The following is a 17,522-nucleotide window of genomic DNA, read 5'->3' as shown; positions in this document are numbered from 1 at the left end:
CTCTGGTGTCTACTTAAAAAGACACTCGGTAGATGTCCTTATACTCAGCCCTTCAAGGTGTCTCTGCCTCCCTCTGAGGGAAGCACTGAAGATGCTGTATAACAGAGTGTCTTTCCCCACCCCAAAATCCTGGGCTGGTCTCACCTGAAACGCTTGACAACATCATTATTGCTTGCAGGTAAAAGCTAAGAGACACACCTTAATTCTTATTGCACTGAAACCCTTTGTTGGATACGAAAGGGTACGTTTTAAAAACAGAAGGCAAGCTTTGCTGAGAAGATACTGAGTGATTTATAAATTACAACATAAGGAATCATTAAAATGGTAACTTATCATTTCTTTCAATGCAATTACCAGTTTTCTCCTTGCACCAAGTATAATAAAAGAGCTTAATGAATATTACCATAAAGAATATGGACTTCAAGAAATGACTAGTTTTAATTAAAATATGTCGATTTTTTTACTTCCAGGTGTGAAGAAGTCAGTTCCATGCACACTGTTCAGAGAAGGGCAGAACTCAGAGCAGAATGGGGTTGTCATTAAAGAGGTAACACATTAACTTGGGGAAAAATACGGTGGTTTATTCATTAAGGCCACAAGAATATCTGAAGCAGAGGAAGGAGATTTTCTGCTTTCACCAACTGCAAATCTTCCTCATGCTGTACCTTTCCCTTCCTATGGGTTGTGCTCTCACTGACATGGTGGAGGGAGAGATGTACACATGTCCCGTGCTGGAAAAACGGGGGAGCTGCTCAAAGCAACATGTAGTGGAGGAAAAGGAGGATGTACCGCATAGCTCCCTTCTGGCCTCATTTTGGATGGCACGAGCACAGACATCTGAGGGATGGAGAAATCAAAGAGGATTCCTCACTTTGCTCAGCAATAGGTCCCTCCATCCTGCAGCTGAGGGTTTGTAAGCCCCTCCTTGTGTTCTTGGGACAACTGAACCACCCTTAATGGGCAAGAACAAGGTAGAGTGAGCTTTTGCTTTGCCACGGAACCCGGGAGAAGGGTGTATGCTTCATCCCTGAAAGCGCAAAATGACTGGTGTGCGTCTGAGCCTGCCAAACCCACCATGGTGCTGGGTGTCTGCCAGGATGGAACTTGAGCTGGGAAGAGAGGGCTCAGCACCTCTAGGGTAACTCAGCACCTCCTGGGATGAGGCTCCTGCTACATAAGCAGCTTTGCAGCATGCCACACACCTCACAGCAAGGGTGATGTGCTGCCCTGCAGCTGGCTGGGGTTGCCAAAGCCAGTCGTGCATGTCCCTGCTGTCACTCAGCTTTTGGTACTGAGCTCAATGTGCCCATCAATGAGTCAGTGAGGCAAACTGGGACAGGCAATGTTAAATGGATCACATCTAGATTTTCCCTTTTCTGGGAAATTGTCAACAATCTGAAATTTGCTTTTGGATTAAGGAAAAATAAAGCTGTGCATATAAAATCTCCACGTTCTTTTATGAACCAAAGGACCTTATTTCAGAACTTTTGCTTAATCAAATTTTCCAGAAGATGCCAATAGTAATTTTTGTATGTTTTTTAATGTTGCATACCATACTGTTACCATTATTGCACTATGTAAAATATCCATATTACTAATGCAATAGTCAGTGGTTGAAGTGGGTCGTTATTCTGGCATTTCAGAGTTAGTACTATACTTTCTATGCAGTGGAAATACATAGGATAAGGGAAAACATGCCTTCAGAGTGAGTTTTTAAACATCTCTACAGAGCTTCAAAGAGTTGTGTCAGTAAACTATTTTTGGAATACCCTTGAAAGAAGTTTGATAAAACTTATTTAGATTATTGGGAAATAACTGCATGTGAATCCTATATAGGAGCCTTGATAAGAAACCAATAAAGGGTGAAAATGTGTATCACTCAAAACTGCTCCCAGTTCTGAATTTCCATTTTGATCACTGGATAGAAGTTATTTCTTGCAAATATAAAATATGCATGTTCTTTAACAGACCAAAAGAGTTCAGTTTTGTTCTATTTTTTTTTTTTTTTAATAACAGAAGATAGTTTGCTCTACAAAAGATTATAAAATGCCATAAACAACAATAATAGTCCCAGCAAAAAGTGAAACCAAAAGCTACAGCTGTTACTATATATCCATCTGTGCCATACCTCATTAGGAAGAAGAGTGCACGTGGACTCTTCAGAAAAGATAAATAAGAACAATTTCAAATGGGATTTCAAAACAAATATTCAAACTTTCAAAAATATTATTTTCATATTAATAATTAAAAAATAGTTTAGTCTAAACAAAAATGACTGGAAAAGATACAATAGTTTGATTTGTCTCAAAGAGGAAATCCTAAACCACTGGCTATTACCCTTTGGGAATACTGGAGTTAATAAGACAGAATTAATGGCATCTACCTAATAGTAATTCTGTCTTGGAGCTTTTTTCTCCATTACATTTTTTATTAAGATTATTATGGTTTTTAGTTTTACTCCTGTTAGCACCTTACAGGGCAGCAGAGGAAAGCATCATTGAAAAAAGAGCTGTACAATTCAAAATATGATTGCATATAAGGCAGTTCATCAAAATTTCACTTTTCATGGAAAGGCTAAAACAGTCACCTACTGATATTGCAAAGCCAGCTGAGTCCATTTCCTAGAGATTTTCATTTGCATGAGGTAACCTGTAGGAGAAGAGGAGTTTGAACTTGGTCAGAGTGTGCTGAGCAACCTTAATTCTTTGGGGAATTAACTTTGAGCCAGACTCTGTAATTTTAGCTTTGTGGGGAAATAACCGCAAGCAAGAAAAGTGGAGCAAAAGAAGCGGAACAAAAGAGGACGAAAATGAGAAGTAGAAGAAGGAACTGAGAAGTAAGGAGAATGTCGAAAGGATGGTGTCGAAAAAGCAGACTAATCAATTGCAGTTTTAGATTATGCACGCAGACACAGCAACTAACCAATTGTATTGTAGCTTTAAGCACGTGGATATGATCCAAAACATATATAAAGTACGTAATCTAAAGTAAAAAGGTCTTTGGCCAGCAGTTGGAGTCCGTGCCTTAAATCCCCTCAGTAACCAACATACTTGAGTGCTTCAGAAATCACCCTTTTCCTATTGCAGTGGTCTCATTACTTTTAAAACACTGTTCTTGAGTCAATTTTTAAGATGAGGTGTAAGTTTTTAAGCCGCCATCATCAGTCTAAGCTCAAACCTGCTTCATCCATATTTGATGCAGTCTACTTTCACACAATATATATATACATATATACACACACTTCAGTCAACTTTCCGGGCACCTCACAGGAAGAAGCTTGGTCCTGCACTCCTTGTGACATAGGCCCCTATATGACTGTTGTGCAGCTTGGAGTGGCGGTCTTTTGCCCCTGGTCAGTCCCTGGACAAGCAAGTTCCCCACTTGAGGGTCAGTTGCTGTCTTCACTGGTCAGTTCCTGTTCAGTGCCTTTCTGAATTTCAAATAAATGAATCTGCACAGCACTCAGAAAGGCTGCTTTACTTCCTGCCTATATTATTTTTATACTCAAAGACATTGGAGAGATATTATTTTTAAATGCATCCCATGGTACACAATATGCAGGAGCAAAAAAGAGTGTCACAGGATCCAGTAAAAAAGACCAGGAAATAACAAAGAATGACATCACGAAGCAATAATAAATACCTTAATTACATAAAAACTAGGGATATTTGTGTATTCTGATAAAATTTTTGTACTTTTCATATTTTGATATTCTGAGAACAATTTAAGTAATGTGCTGGGGAAGCCCTTCTATAAAGTGGCCAGGTCTCATAGACACAAAGGTTTCTTTTCTTCTCAGTACCTGAAAGAAAGGCTATGTGGTTTCTTTGGCTTGTTTGTGCCACAGGTGAAGGAGGAGGTCGTCACTGATGATGAAGAGATAACTGAGTTGTGGGTAAGAAATTCGTACTTGCATAAATCCATCTCCAGCACTTGCTTCATTATGGAGGCTGTTGAAAAGCCTTGCTCAAAGAGAGCTAATCCTTGAGAGCAAAACAAGCTACCAAGGCACCTTCCCTTCAGAATGAGTGATGAGGTTGACAAGTGGGAATGCTAAAGGACTCATGGAAATGGAGTGTCAGACCACGTATCTCAATCAGATGTATGTTGCATGTATATTCATACATGGTTAACATTAACATTCTTGTAGGTTAAAGCTCACAACCTTAGGTCAAGAGTTGTACGATAAGGGGAAAACACATGAAATAAACTACATGTTCCTTTAAAAGTAAGCGTGGTGCAGTCTGGGATGATAAACCCAGAACAGACTTATTCTTAAAGTCATCATGATTGTATTACACTGTTATGGAGCAGGCTGATGTGGATGTCTTAACTGATTTTTTAAGTCAAAAGATTCGTTCTTAATTTTCATATTATCAATCACATGAAGTTTTTCTTTTTTAGTAATATTAATTTTTCAGTTTAACTGGTTTTTCTTCTTTGCTTTGCTTCAGTTTGTTTTCTTTGGTGGGGGGAGTTTTCATTCTGATTTTTTTTTTCCTAGAATTTCATGTTAAATATTTTCACAGTTTTTCTTTCTTAACTAAGCACACATTTTATACAATTTTATATTACCCACAGCTGTAAAGAACATGCATATACTTGGTTGTGTGACAGGCTGCATATAATTTTCAGATTTCCCTGCATTTTTTAAAGATGCTAAACGTCCAGAGCTGCTGATAGCAGGGAGGCAGAGCTCAGGGTGCCAAGCCGGGGGCAGAGGATGGGTAGGACAGCACCTTTGGGTGGTAGCAAGGGTTTGGATCTACATGAGATAATCACAAACACACTCCCTAATACTGCAGTCTCAGACTTAGCCTTGAGTGAAAGTCTCCTGTGTGGGAAACGAAAAAGCCCAACAACTTAAATAATTAAAATTTTCTGCTCTAGCTTTATCTTTTTGATTAAAGGAAGCATGTTCCCCAGCAGTCACCTGGAGGATCTGTCATTCCTAAGTTAATACACACCTCCAGTCTGAAACAGGAAGCCAGTCTAAGACTTTCCTAAACAATCTGCTTTCTGGCAAGCACCCAGGAACCTAGATTTAAATTATTTTACCAATGCTATATTCAGACCTACATGGAAGGCTAAAAAAGAGTTTCTGTACTAGCAAGAAAAGGCAAATGGTGAATACCATTAGGTCTATCAATGCAGTGTATGATGAATTCGGCATCATTCATTCTATTTTAATTTGAGAAACCTAAGGCTCAGCAAGATGAAGTGACTTGTCAGGAGTAATTCAGCAAAGCAGGGACATGGTTTAGTGTGAGGTGTCCCTGCCCATGGCAGGGGGGTTGGAACTAGATGATCTTGAGGTCCTTTCCAACCCTAACTATTCTATGATTCTATATCTTACAAGTGGCATATGACAATGCACTCATCTCTGATTTATCTTACAGCCCAGAAAACCAACTGTATCACAGGCTACATCAAAAGGAGCATGACCAGGAGGTCAAGGAAGGTGATTCTCTGTCTCTCCTTCAGGGCTGGAGTACCTCTCCTATAAAGACAGGCTGAGAGAGTTTTGCTTGTTCAGATTGGAGAAGATAAGGCTCAGGGGAGACCTTATAACTGTCTTCCAATAGCTAAAGAGGGTCTACAAGAAATCTGGAGAGGGAGATTTTATGACTGGTAGGACAAGAGGCTTTAAACTGGAAGAAGGTAGATTTAGATATTACTTATTATTTAGATATACTAATTATTTAGATTCTTTACTGTGATGGTGGTGAGGCACTGGCACAGGTTTCCCAGAGAAGTGGCTGCCCCATCTCTGGCAGTGTTCAAGGCCAGGTTGGTTGAGGCTTTGAGCAACTTGGTCTAGTGGAAGGTGTCCCTGCCTATGGCAGGGGCTTGGAACTAGGTGATCTTTAAGGTCCCTTCCAACCCAAACCGTTCTATGATACTATGATAATATCATCCCATCTGTTTGATTATGAAATTGAATATTAAAATTTGATATAGGCAAGATCACGTTAAAGGCAATTTTTTCGGTTTCCTCAGAATGGATGATTTTTGCAGCTTAGTTTTTTCAGCTTAGTGCTATTGCTAGTAACTGTCGATAATAATAATGATAATAATGTCGTCATTTTTGAGTTGCTGATGATGTGTGGGGCAAACCTAGGAACATAATAAGAAAGACTTGCAACAAAACTAGAAAAATTAAACATGATGTAAGGAATACAAGGTAAATAAGAAAAATAAAGTACATAGTAATAAGAATGATTAGAGCAATGCAGTCATGAAATTGCTCACTCTGAGATGATACCTGCCTTCTCTGTCCAACCTCTGGAGTCAACAGAATAGAAAAATGTTAAGATTCATAAGTGCACTTAGTAAGAGTCAACTGCTACTTTTTCAAGCAGTTAGCATCTCCTGGCTGCCTTCTTATTGGGGTACAATTTTTCTTTTATTTATAATGAACAGCTAGTAAGTCTAATCTGGTAAAGCCAAATTCAGGAGCCAGAATTAATCTTGCCTTCAGAACTTCAAGAGAAAATGGTTGGTTCATTATGGGCAAGGGTGGAAGACCTGTGAGGAGCTAACATGTTGGTGGGTATGTGTTTAGATGCACTTATTACTGAACAATCCCAAGCTTCCTCCCTATCTGCCACTGTACCTCTTAGAGATAATAGAATAAGCAGATTTTTTCTCTCGTTGAGTTTACTTAGACTATCTTTAGTGTCTCGAAAGAAAGAACTGAAGGTGGCATAATAGAAATCAAACAGGCTCAAGAAAGCAGCAGCAAGTCAGGAGCAGTTAAGATCAAAGGGGTCTTTGATCGGTGGCAAGTTTCATACGCATTGCCAGCTCCACAAGTTATTCCTTCAAAGATAGGAAGATGACCACCTTGATTTCCTTTTCTGGGTTTTACTGCTGATTGATGCCTTCCTTGTTTGGTTTTCAGAAACACTCCAGTGTTGTGGTTTAAACCCAGCTGGTAGCTGTCCTGCTTACGGATAAAGAAGAGAACCTCTGTGCTGGGAAAAAGAACAATTATAGTCCTAGACGTCAGGGAGAAAAAAAAACAAAAAAGCAAGAAAAGAAAGATGTCAGAGCTATAGGTGTAATCTGGAGCTACCCAGGACCAATTCTGTGACAGTTGGAGGCTCAACTTCAAGCAGCATTTCTAAAAGCTCTTACCAAGTAATAGGCTTGTAAAGTCATATCCAAGCATCTAAGTGGCATGACTTTCAAACATGTCAAGCATCACCAGATTAGTACTGCTAAAATCAGGGCCTGCTAATTAGAAAACTGAGTTGGGTAACAGCATCACAGCTTCACTCCACAAGAAGATGATTTTAAGACTCTAACTTCAACAGCCACTAAAAAAACCCAAACCACCAGAAAATCTTTGCTTGACAATCTAAAGCATGAACCCCTATGCTTACATGATTTAAAGGTGAATTTGCTTTAGATGCTGCAAAGCTTGGTATCACTTTCAAAAGGTTTGACTTCAGATAAGCAAGTAGAAGACCAGAAACATGCCTAAGCATAAAGAACAAAGTTATGAAACTGTGTCTGGAGTCCTTCTCCACTGTTCCGATGTTTCTCCCTCAGCTGTCTTGCTAACCCTTTGCACGTGATAAGGAGATTTTTTCCTGGGTTTAGCAATAATTTCATTGACTTTCAGTGTTGCTAAAATATGGGGTACTTGGTTCAATTTTACTCTTTGTTCTCTCTTCTAAAAAGAAAAATCTATACTGCCATTTCATATGTGGGTGTTAGTAAGACCCAAAGGTATGTGTGTTTGGTTTTTGATGTCAGTTGCAGCTAAAAATTACCATCTTACCTCAAAATAAGGCGTTTTCTGAATGGCGGTGCTACCTCACACATGCTGCAGAAGTTCTGTCCTCACAGGTCGAGAGCATGTGAGAACACATACCACTTAAGAACTGGAAAAGTAAACAGCAAGGATAAGGTCATTGTATAAGCTTGAAAAGCTCAACATTCATGACAAGATAATTAGATAAATATCAATATATATAAATATATATATATATATATTTCAAGTCCACGATCAACCCCAAATGAGCCAGGAATGTATGTCAAAACTCACACAAGCAACCTCACCATCTCTATTTAAATAAGTTGTACTAAAACATCCACAGAGTCAAAACCCTGTGCTATGTTATAGTATTATCCAGTCTTACAGCTTTCAGTACCCAAAGGCAAGTAATCCCCTGAAGCATCATGCTGCCATCCCAGTTCTACTTTCTATTTTTTTCCACTTTTCCTAAGAGAATGTGACTTTCAATCACATTGAAGCCCATCTTGGCTCAAGCAAAGTCCTGCTTATCTGAATAACTGTGTTACCTCAGACACCCTGCTCAAGTTCTACACCTGGGTCCTTCCCCTGAAAGCTGTTGAGCAGGATGGGTAGACAAGAGGGTTCTGAAGGCAAGAACTGTTGAAGACAGTGGGTCTGAGGAGAGCTGTGTGCTAGGAGTGGCACTGAAGCCAGGCACCTGCAGTGGCCCTGTCATGCTTTGCCTAACTCTGAGTAGCAGCTTAGAGGAGACATCTTAGTTTTTTGACTATGGTTTTTAAAAGGCAGGGCAATTTAATGAGCTTTTCCTGTCTTAATCTCCATCGGTTAGCATCAGACATAGAACAGCCTGCACTTCATATGTACACACTCACTTGTTTCTGGTTTTAATTAGCAATGAAATACCTGATTAGGCTATCTGGTATGGTGCCCTGTCCCACCTCTTATTTCTAACATATTTGAGAGTATCTCTTCCTCCCAGCCTGCCAGGGAGATCCACAAGATGTACAACTCTGGCCATGTGTTTCTACCTTCAAGTCAGGTGAGAGACAGACAGCCAGGCCTGCAGTGGAACTAGAGGAGAGGTAGCAGGAGCTCTGCTGTGCAGATGCTTCTGGCAATGCCTTCACATGTGGTGGGAGGAGAGCTAATCCCTTAACTACCTCATCTTCCTGGGAAGAAAGGAAGGATGGATGAGAGAAAGGAAAACAGTGCCTTTCCTTCTAGCCCTTCGCACCTGCACTGTAATTAATAGAGTATGTTTGGAAATGATTGCAGAAATCTCAACACAGATTTTCGATAGCAATGACCAGGTATTTGTATATGCTGCTGCAGGGCATGGTCAGCAGTCTTCATCTGCTGCCTTTGCTGAGGCTCAGAGAGCATTTACCTTCCATAGCACTAACAAACTAGCTGTCAAGACTCTACAGGGAGTGTGATAACTTCTTTTCAGCTGACTGTATAGGACAGGTATGTGAGCCACAAGCAGGGCATGCAGTTTCTTGTCTATTCTGCCTGCTCAGGCAGTGATTGATGTGTGAATTGCATGACTAATAGTACAAAGACATTCTGAATTCAGCCTTATTCAAGTATGAACTGGGTCCCTGAAGAAGTAGCCATTTGCTTGGATGTTTTTGCTGTCTTAGTCATCACTATATTGATAATGACTTCAGATTATGCCCCTCCAAATTATTTTGGTGCATGGATACCCATGTCTTTTTTCAGAGTAGGTCTTTGTGGTGTAGCCTGCATCTGAGTGCAGAGAATGAGAAAGTGGGATTCATTTAGTTCAGTATTCATAATGAAAATATCACCACTGGTAACACTAACTAGTAAAGTAAAAAAAAAATCTCTCTAATACAGTGCTTTATTACAAATTAGTAATTAAACGTAGAGAACACTGAGAAAAATCAAGATTTTTTTTTTTTCTGTTGAAAAGGGAGAACCATGGTATTTCAATACCCTGTGCTAATAGAAAATACTGAATTCCTAAGTAGTGACCCCTGTTCTTTCAATTTCAGCAACTAGCTTTTGTGAAATGATCACAAATTTCCAAGTAAAAAAAAAAAAAAATTAATTTCAAGATGTCATATTTTTATTTATTTGGGAAAAGCCAATGCCCAAGCTTGAACCTGAAGTATGTATTTTAGCGTTTTCATAATGTAATACTTGTGTTTTGCATTTTACATACATAGCTTATATATCATCTTCTTTAATGCAATGGCATTACCATTTTCTGGTTTTATATATGAGCACTAGTAAGGTAGGCATCTGAACTGGTTTTATGTTTCAGAAAAAGCCTATAAAACATTATATCTGGCTGAGGATCTTTGCATATTCTATGCTTGTATACTGAATCTGCGAGGACTCATGTCTTCATAAAAACATTAAGTGGCGATAATGACATAAGAATGTATAACATCACTAGCCATATAGACATCAGACCAAAATTCCTTCTACCCTAACAGCTTGTGTTTGAGCAGCCGACAGCAGCTGCTTAGTGTAATAGCCAAGTTCAGAAAGGAGCTCACAGAAAATGGTTATTGGTGGTTAGGAATTTCATGGGCTGGAAATTGCACCCATATGGCTATGCCTAACAGTATTTGACGCACCTTTCTTCCATTAATTTGTTTTAACACTTTTATACCACCAAAACATCCTCTGGCAATGAGTTCCCCAGGTTGAGTTACGTGCAATGTGAAAAAATTCTTCCTTCAGTTCCTCATTTGTTTTAAACATGAGGGTTAATTATTTTACTGAACGTACTCTGTTATGAGAAACAGCGAGTAGCTGTTCATTAGTCACCTTCTCCAGGTCATTCACTGGCATCCTACTAAACAACAGGGACTTACACAACAAAATAAAGTGCATACCTTCTAAGAATGACTACTGAACTTCTCTTTTAATCAAGAGTTGGCCTTCCCTGTAAATAACAGTCATTATGCACCATTAAGAATGAACATGGAGCATTGTAGAAATAAAGATCAGCTTGTTTTATCTCTCCAGTTGTTCTGGATTTTGTCTTTCATCTCTGGGAAGTGACTGACCCAGAGATTATTGAATTAACAGGAGAGGATGTTTTTGAGTTTGCTGAACTTTGGAAGAGGTCCCATGAGGGGATATCTGCTGATATGAGGTGAAATGGGTTTCCTTAATTTGTGTAATCAAAGAGGGCAAGAAGTGTCTCTACAGAAGGCTTGAATACAAATCCATGAAGTCAGAGTCCTTAATTATGTGAATCATGCTTTTAACTTATTCTCCTGACACAGGTGCATTTGGATACTGTATGAGAAGATGTGAAACTGCCACCCTTTCTAGGCCCTGCAAACACTCTGCTGAAGAACAGATGATGGAGATTTCTCACATCCGTAAATCCAAGAAACAAATCCCCACAGAGCCTAAATTGGATCATCAGAGACAGAGCATCATTTAGCAAGTTGCATGTCTGCTATTGGTATGATGCAGCTTCTTCCCCATACCCTGTCAGCCCTGCTTTGTGGACCAACTTTCTTTTATATCCCTCCAAAGCCTAGATTCATATCACCTGCCTAAGCTAAGCATCACAAATACATGCATAGTAAATAGAGTGTCACCTGCTTAGGACAACTCAAAGATGAGCCTCCAGAAATGGTTCTTTCTGACTGTTTAGAAAATTAAAGTGACTGTGCTTCTAACATTATATTTCTTACTCTGGTGCCTTTGTTGGGTGGGCGCTTAGTCAGACAAGTGGGATTTATTTATTTCTGAATTCCAAATTGTGTGTGAACTGAACATGAGGCTGACCCTTACACTGGTCACTTAATGACAGACAGGGTCACTGTGCATTGCTCCATCAGTCCTGTGTCAGCTTCTGTTGCAATCTGGCTCATGGACATCTCAGACAAGTTGCTGAAGAACATCTAGACTGGGTTGGGTACCTATTACAAGTCTAATTAGAAGGAAGCAATTACTGGCATTACATGTACAACTGAGATTCTGTGCAAGCAAATACCTACTTTGGCATTTATTGAAGCTTCCTTTTAAAATACTTCTTATAAAAACATTGTTCTATTAATTTCCATTAATTGTATATACAGTGTAGAGATTTAGGTTTCTCATAAAGTTCTGCATTTTATCCAGGTCTTTCTCAAAAAAATCAGCATGCTTTTGCATATTCTTGAATCTCAAGAGGCTAACTTTCTAGTTCGGTCACCATAACACAAAAGAAAGGTATTGCCTCTCTGCAAAATTCCAGTTCCTATCGCTCTCCAGTTTAATTAATGTAGCTTTTACTATACCTCTTAAAACTCCTTGTCCTCTGTTGTCTACTCTCAGTTTTCCTAGGTCCTGCCTGCCATAGAAGCTGCGTCTTCCAACACACACAGTGATGACAAGACTGCCAGGCTGCCTCTGAGCACAAGGAAGGCACATGGGACTGCAAAAACTGATGTGCTCATTTGCCCTGTTATGTTGCTATGTTAGCTAAAGGACATGTTACATTTTTAAAGTTGTGCTTCCTTTACATCACTTGAACAATCATTCCAGGTATACTAGAAAATTTAGAGAAATATGTATTATCCATGTTGACTGTTTTCTTGGTTTTATTGTTATTTCTCCCCTTCTGATGGTTTATGTAGGGAAAATTGCCTCTAGGAAACACTTTTAAATCAGAATATATATGTTTTCCTAATTTTGTTTGCATGATGTTTTGCTAAAATGGCTCAGACCTGAGCCATACAAATCTAAAAGTGACCATTTTTCATTAGTGATTGCTCCATGCCCCCAGTGGCAGCACGTAGTTGCAGGGGATGGTGCTGAGCTCTGTGGCGTCTTGGGGGGTGTCTCAGGGGTCTCTCTCAAGGCAGACCCTGTCACCAAGATAATGCGTTCCCTGACACATGCAGTAGGGGATCTTCATCCTCTAGAACTTTTCAGCCCTCATCCAGCCTCCTTTTCTGGTGTCCTCCCTGAGGACAGCTCTCTTGCTGCTATGGAAGATTCAGAAGTTAATCCAGGTGCTATTTCTGATTCTTTAGTGTATCTAATGTAGGCATGAAATACGGAAATGTACTTGAACACACATTCACTAATGAATATAATGGGAATGTATAAACACCTCGCATCTGACAAAAGATGGTGAAATACCTGTGTAAGCTTCAAACAATATTAAATTGTCTGCCATTTGGCTGAATTCACAGTCTTTACCTCCCCCTTCCATACATTACTTTGCTAGGGATGTAATAAACTTTGACCTTTAGAGAAAGCTGTCTCTTGTAGCAAATTTAAAAACCCCTACATGCCGTTGACCCCACAGGTTGCCACATTTAAGCTTCTAAGACACTTTTAAGACATTTGGGTTTCTTCATACACAAAGACAAAGGGTGTGAAAGTGAAGCCAACAAGAGAAAAACAGGTATTAAGAACAAGGATAAATCTGCAAATACTGGATTTCACACTAATGTTTTATTATGAAAAAAGTAAATCATTGCCAGCAGTTTATGCCTTTTGGACTGTGATGAATAAAGAATGTTATCAGAAGCAACAAAGATTAAACACTAAAAATGCCTTAGTCATTGTTAGGTATAAAACTGGTGCCTCAACAATACCCCCACCCCCCAAAAAAATGGAAAAAAAGAGAGTTGTCATGATATTACCAAGTTATCCACTTGGTTTCTCAAGAGTATGACAGTGCACATGTGATTAGACAGGGAACAAGAGTAGTGAAAATGGAGAGGTGTGGCTTTACAGTGCACTGAGTACAGTACACACCTAAAAGAACTGCCAGTCACTTGGGAAACTGATAAACAGTTTCTGTACTCTATATCCAAGGTGACAAGCTGAACTCTGGTGGAGCAGAATGCTTCATCCACTGTTTCAGCTGTGTACCTGAGAAATGCAGATCTGCCAAACTAGCTTTAGAAAGGTGCGTGAACCCTAAGCAGACTTCAGCACAGCACTGACTTTTGTTTGACTGGGAGAGCGCAGCTCAAAGAAGCAATGCACAGGATGCTGCACATTGTGCAAGGATATACCACCGTGCTAACAATGTATACAGATGTATAAATATACATTCTTTTTGCCCTCCCAGCTTTGGACTATGATCTCGCTGTAACTGTGTCTTTTTTGCTAATTAGTGGCCAGCATGTTCAGGAAAGGGAATTTGGTTTTAGTAGTGTTTATAAAAGCTACAGTGGGGTATAAATGTCTTATATTAGTAGTAGTGGTATTAATAATGGTAATAACAGTGGGGAAGCAAGAAAACTTTTGTGTAGTGCACAACAGAATCTTTTCTTGAAAAATACTATTTTTTCTATCTCTCTAAGCAATTGCTCAGATATTTCAGACTTGAAAGGAAGAGCAGGCAAAACCAGAAATGGAAAGAATCTATGAGAAATAAAAAAATGAAACCACTGTTAAAATAAAAGAATGCTGAATATTTTGGATAATGGGACTGGGTACCTATAGTAAGTTGTGTGTTATGTATGGTATTGGCTCTCTATGTGTAAAATACATGATCTTCTGAAATAACTTAATGGTCTTTTTCCTAACAGTTTTCAAAAAAGCCAAAAGAAGGGTAATAAATCAACCTCACTCTACTGGTACAACTGGATTTAGGAAACTTGAGAAAGACAGTGACACAGCTGGTAGTTTGGTATGGAAATTGCTAAGAAAGCAAAAAAGCAGGCTGTGATTCTCTTCAGTGAATACAGCTTGCTCAACTTACACCAAATCCATAGATTAGGGGTGGAAACAGTTTTTCTAAGAATCCTGTTAGAATTAACTTATGATGCATCATGAATTAAAAGGCAATCCCTCAAAAAAATCTCTACCAAACCAGTCTTCCGCTATGGACACTATTTCTTCTCTTCTGTGCTGTTGATCACTGGAAATGGCTGGAAAATATTATCTGATGTATTTATACCTGTTCGCATGATCTTGAAGTTTGTTATTTTCTAAAACAAAAAGGTCACATTTTCAAGTCTGACTTTATCATAAAATTGAAATGATTTCAGGAAAGGTCATCAAAAACTTCACATTTTTCTAAGTCACTTCAGATTTGATTCTCAGTCTTAAAAGGTATACTGTGCAGGTTCAATCAGTTTTTGAATTGGAGGAAGCCATCTGGAAACGTTTGAGGAATCTGCACATAAGTAATTTATGGTGGCAGCAGTGATGTGAATTTGCACTTGACATTTTTTCCTGGAAAAAAAAGATGCTACCATCAAGAAAGGTAGTGTCTCTGCACAGACACAGCAAGCAAAACAGAAGGGTCAGACCACCAGCACCAATAGAAGAACATTCCTGAATACTGGTTGCCATTCTCAGTTGGGATTTCCCAGATGCTTCTCCTGGGTCTCCCGCCCCTGCTGGTGCAAACGGTGCTTGTACAGTATCATGTACTGTATAGATGAATCCTCCCTTTTTGTTGGTCACTGTTGCCTTTCATTAACCTACTGCAACAATTTCCTCTCAAGCACCTTTCCTTTGAGGCGTGGTTTTACAAACAGAAGCAGCAGCAGCTGCTGTAATGAACTCCTTCTCCCCTCAGTCTGCTGCATTAGGATGCGACACCAGAGGAAGCAGTTCATATGTTTTAAGGCTAGAGGGGACCATTACAATAATTTTACTTGCCATGCATAAGAAACAGAATACATAATTCAGAAATATATCTGGTCTTGACTTAGAGCCATTGTGTGCCTAGATTCCATCACTTCCCCTGCTGATTTGTTTAATATTTATTATACTTCTACCTGAAAAACTGGCATTGCATTTACAGCTTGTGTCCCTCTAGCATACAGATTTCAGATTCTGAGTCTTGCTGTGGTTTAGTTTACTGAAGTTATAGAGTTCTCTAATGTCAAAATCTTTCACTTGCACATACTTACGGCACCTGAAAATAGCTATGGACCTCTTTGGTCCCAGACACAAGTCATAACACCAGCAACAGTCACAACTCGCTTTTCCTCCTGGAACACATTGTGAGCTGCAAGATGTTTTCCTTAGTCTCTGTTTACAAAAGCAGTCTCCATCTTTTAATCAAGAGCTCCCTCTTTTTCTTTGCTTTGCATCTGAACTATGCAATTAGATTTGAATATATACATGGCTGATTACAAACTGCAGACAGCAGTCTTCAAGAGAAGAGAAGATAGAGAGGTGGGCAACAGCCATTCAAAAACTCCAAGTAACTGGTTGTCATTGTAAGAGTAGTTGATGAGGGGATGTTTGACTCTCTATCCAAACACTTCTGTGCCATTTCCTTTCTAGCTGCCATAATCCCCACCCCGCCATACGGGGCCACATTCTGCTTTGCTCTCCCTTCTCCCTTCCTCCTCATGCAATTCACTCAGAGAGCTTACTCTGTCCCAGAAGGAAGTACCCAGAAAGGCAAGAGGCATATCTGAGGAGGAGTTTTTTTGTCTCCTTCTACCCCTTAAACTGGGTCTATCAGTAAGGCTGGAAACTCCAGTTGTAGGATCATAAGGTTTATGGCTGAAGAGGAAAGGAGCTGAGCGGTCCCAAACAGTTTCCAAGATCTATGGGCTAAAGTCTTAGTGCAGCTGAGGAAAATAATAATAGAACCCCCCTTGTTATTTCTGTGAGAAAAGGATATCATGCCCAGTCTGTATATGCCTTTCTCACATGCAGCAGGGAATGCATATGTTTTAAATGCAAATTCTGTGTACCTTGCTTTGCAGGACAAAAAAAAGGAAACAAAGAGGGAGGAATACATTGGAATTCTTCTGGCTAGTCTGGAGGAGTCTTTAGTTCATTTAACTTTATGCACCTAACCTGGGTGTGTCAAATAGAAGCTCAGTTTTCCTTTGCAGTCAGTGGAGAGGAAGTCACTTGCAGAAGATGAATCAGAGCATCCAACATCTCAGTTACTTGCTGGAAACACTTATCTCCTCCCAGTGACTACAGAGGGAGGACACGGTGATGCCATTTAGCAAGTCAGAACATCAGCTAGAGACCTACAGTGAGTTGGCTTTCTGTCCCTCTGAAGAAATCCACAGTAGAGGTATTTTTCCACTCACAGAAGTTATTCTGCATGGTAACTACAGAAACAATGTTGTTTGACTTAAGTGAACTGCACAGCAGGTCGCAGGTCCAACTATAACCTTTGTCTTTTGGATGTTTAATTGGATTCTTCAGCAGCCTTTGAAGTGACCTTGCAGCATCACATTACCATTTTGTCTAAATGAAAAACAAATAAAATAATTAATATACTGCTTTTAATTTCTGATTAGTTTGCCATACAGACTTTTTCATAATATTAGTTTCAAATTGGTTACACAGACATGTGCATATCTTTGTGGATGCATAAAACTAAAGCTGACTCCTAAACAGAGAGAAGGATGATTCTGTGAATAGGGTACATGTGGCTTGTTCCTTCTCCTGTAACCCTTCCTCTGCAATATAGAGTCACGTCTACTCATATTTTGGCTTCAGTGCTAAAACAATTTATTAAATGGAAAATAATGACCTTTTCTAAAGTAGCTGTTATAACCATACTTGTGTTGATCACCATCAGGGTGCAGTCTGGTCAGGTACGAGATCAATTCTTCATCCCTGCAAGTATTTTCAATGAAAGACCAAAGTTTTGTTTGGTGAACCAGAGCTTTCAAGCAGCTTCCATAGCTGCAGAGGCTCTTACATCTTTGCAGCTTACATGTCAAGCAGGACATGTAAACCTCCTGAGATAAATACCACACATTCCACCAGCCTCATGCTCCACAGTCTTTTCAGGGCCTTAAACATATGATAGTTCCAAAGTTTT

At 39.5% G+C, this 17,522-nt stretch overlaps 1 long non-coding RNA gene across 2 annotated transcripts in view; it reads left to right on the top strand.

Annotated features, from left to right (window-relative positions):
• Window positions 1-13,447, top strand: part of LOC136008636 (uncharacterized) — a 49,532-nt gene extending 36,085 nt beyond the window's left edge. The window contains exons 1-5 of one of the 2 annotated variants that reach the window (XR_010610171.1): window positions 65-178; window positions 471-547; window positions 3,800-3,895; window positions 11,035-11,219; window positions 12,080-13,447. This is a non-coding gene — a long non-coding RNA (uncharacterized LOC136008636). Of the gene's footprint in view, window positions 1-64; window positions 179-470; window positions 548-3,799; window positions 3,896-11,034; window positions 11,220-12,079 lie in introns of those variants that run through there. The other variant, XR_010610172.1, reaches the window with a different exon arrangement.
• Window positions 13,448-17,522: the final 4,075 nt, after the last annotated feature.

The sequence above is a fragment of the Lathamus discolor genome, chromosome 2, assembly GCF_037157495.1.
Source record: "Lathamus discolor isolate bLatDis1 chromosome 2, bLatDis1.hap1, whole genome shotgun sequence".
NCBI lineage: Eukaryota > Metazoa > Chordata > Aves > Psittaciformes > Psittacidae > Lathamus > Lathamus discolor.
Note: the sequence above shows the minus strand (reverse complement) of the source record. Positions and strands in the feature narration are given on the sequence as shown.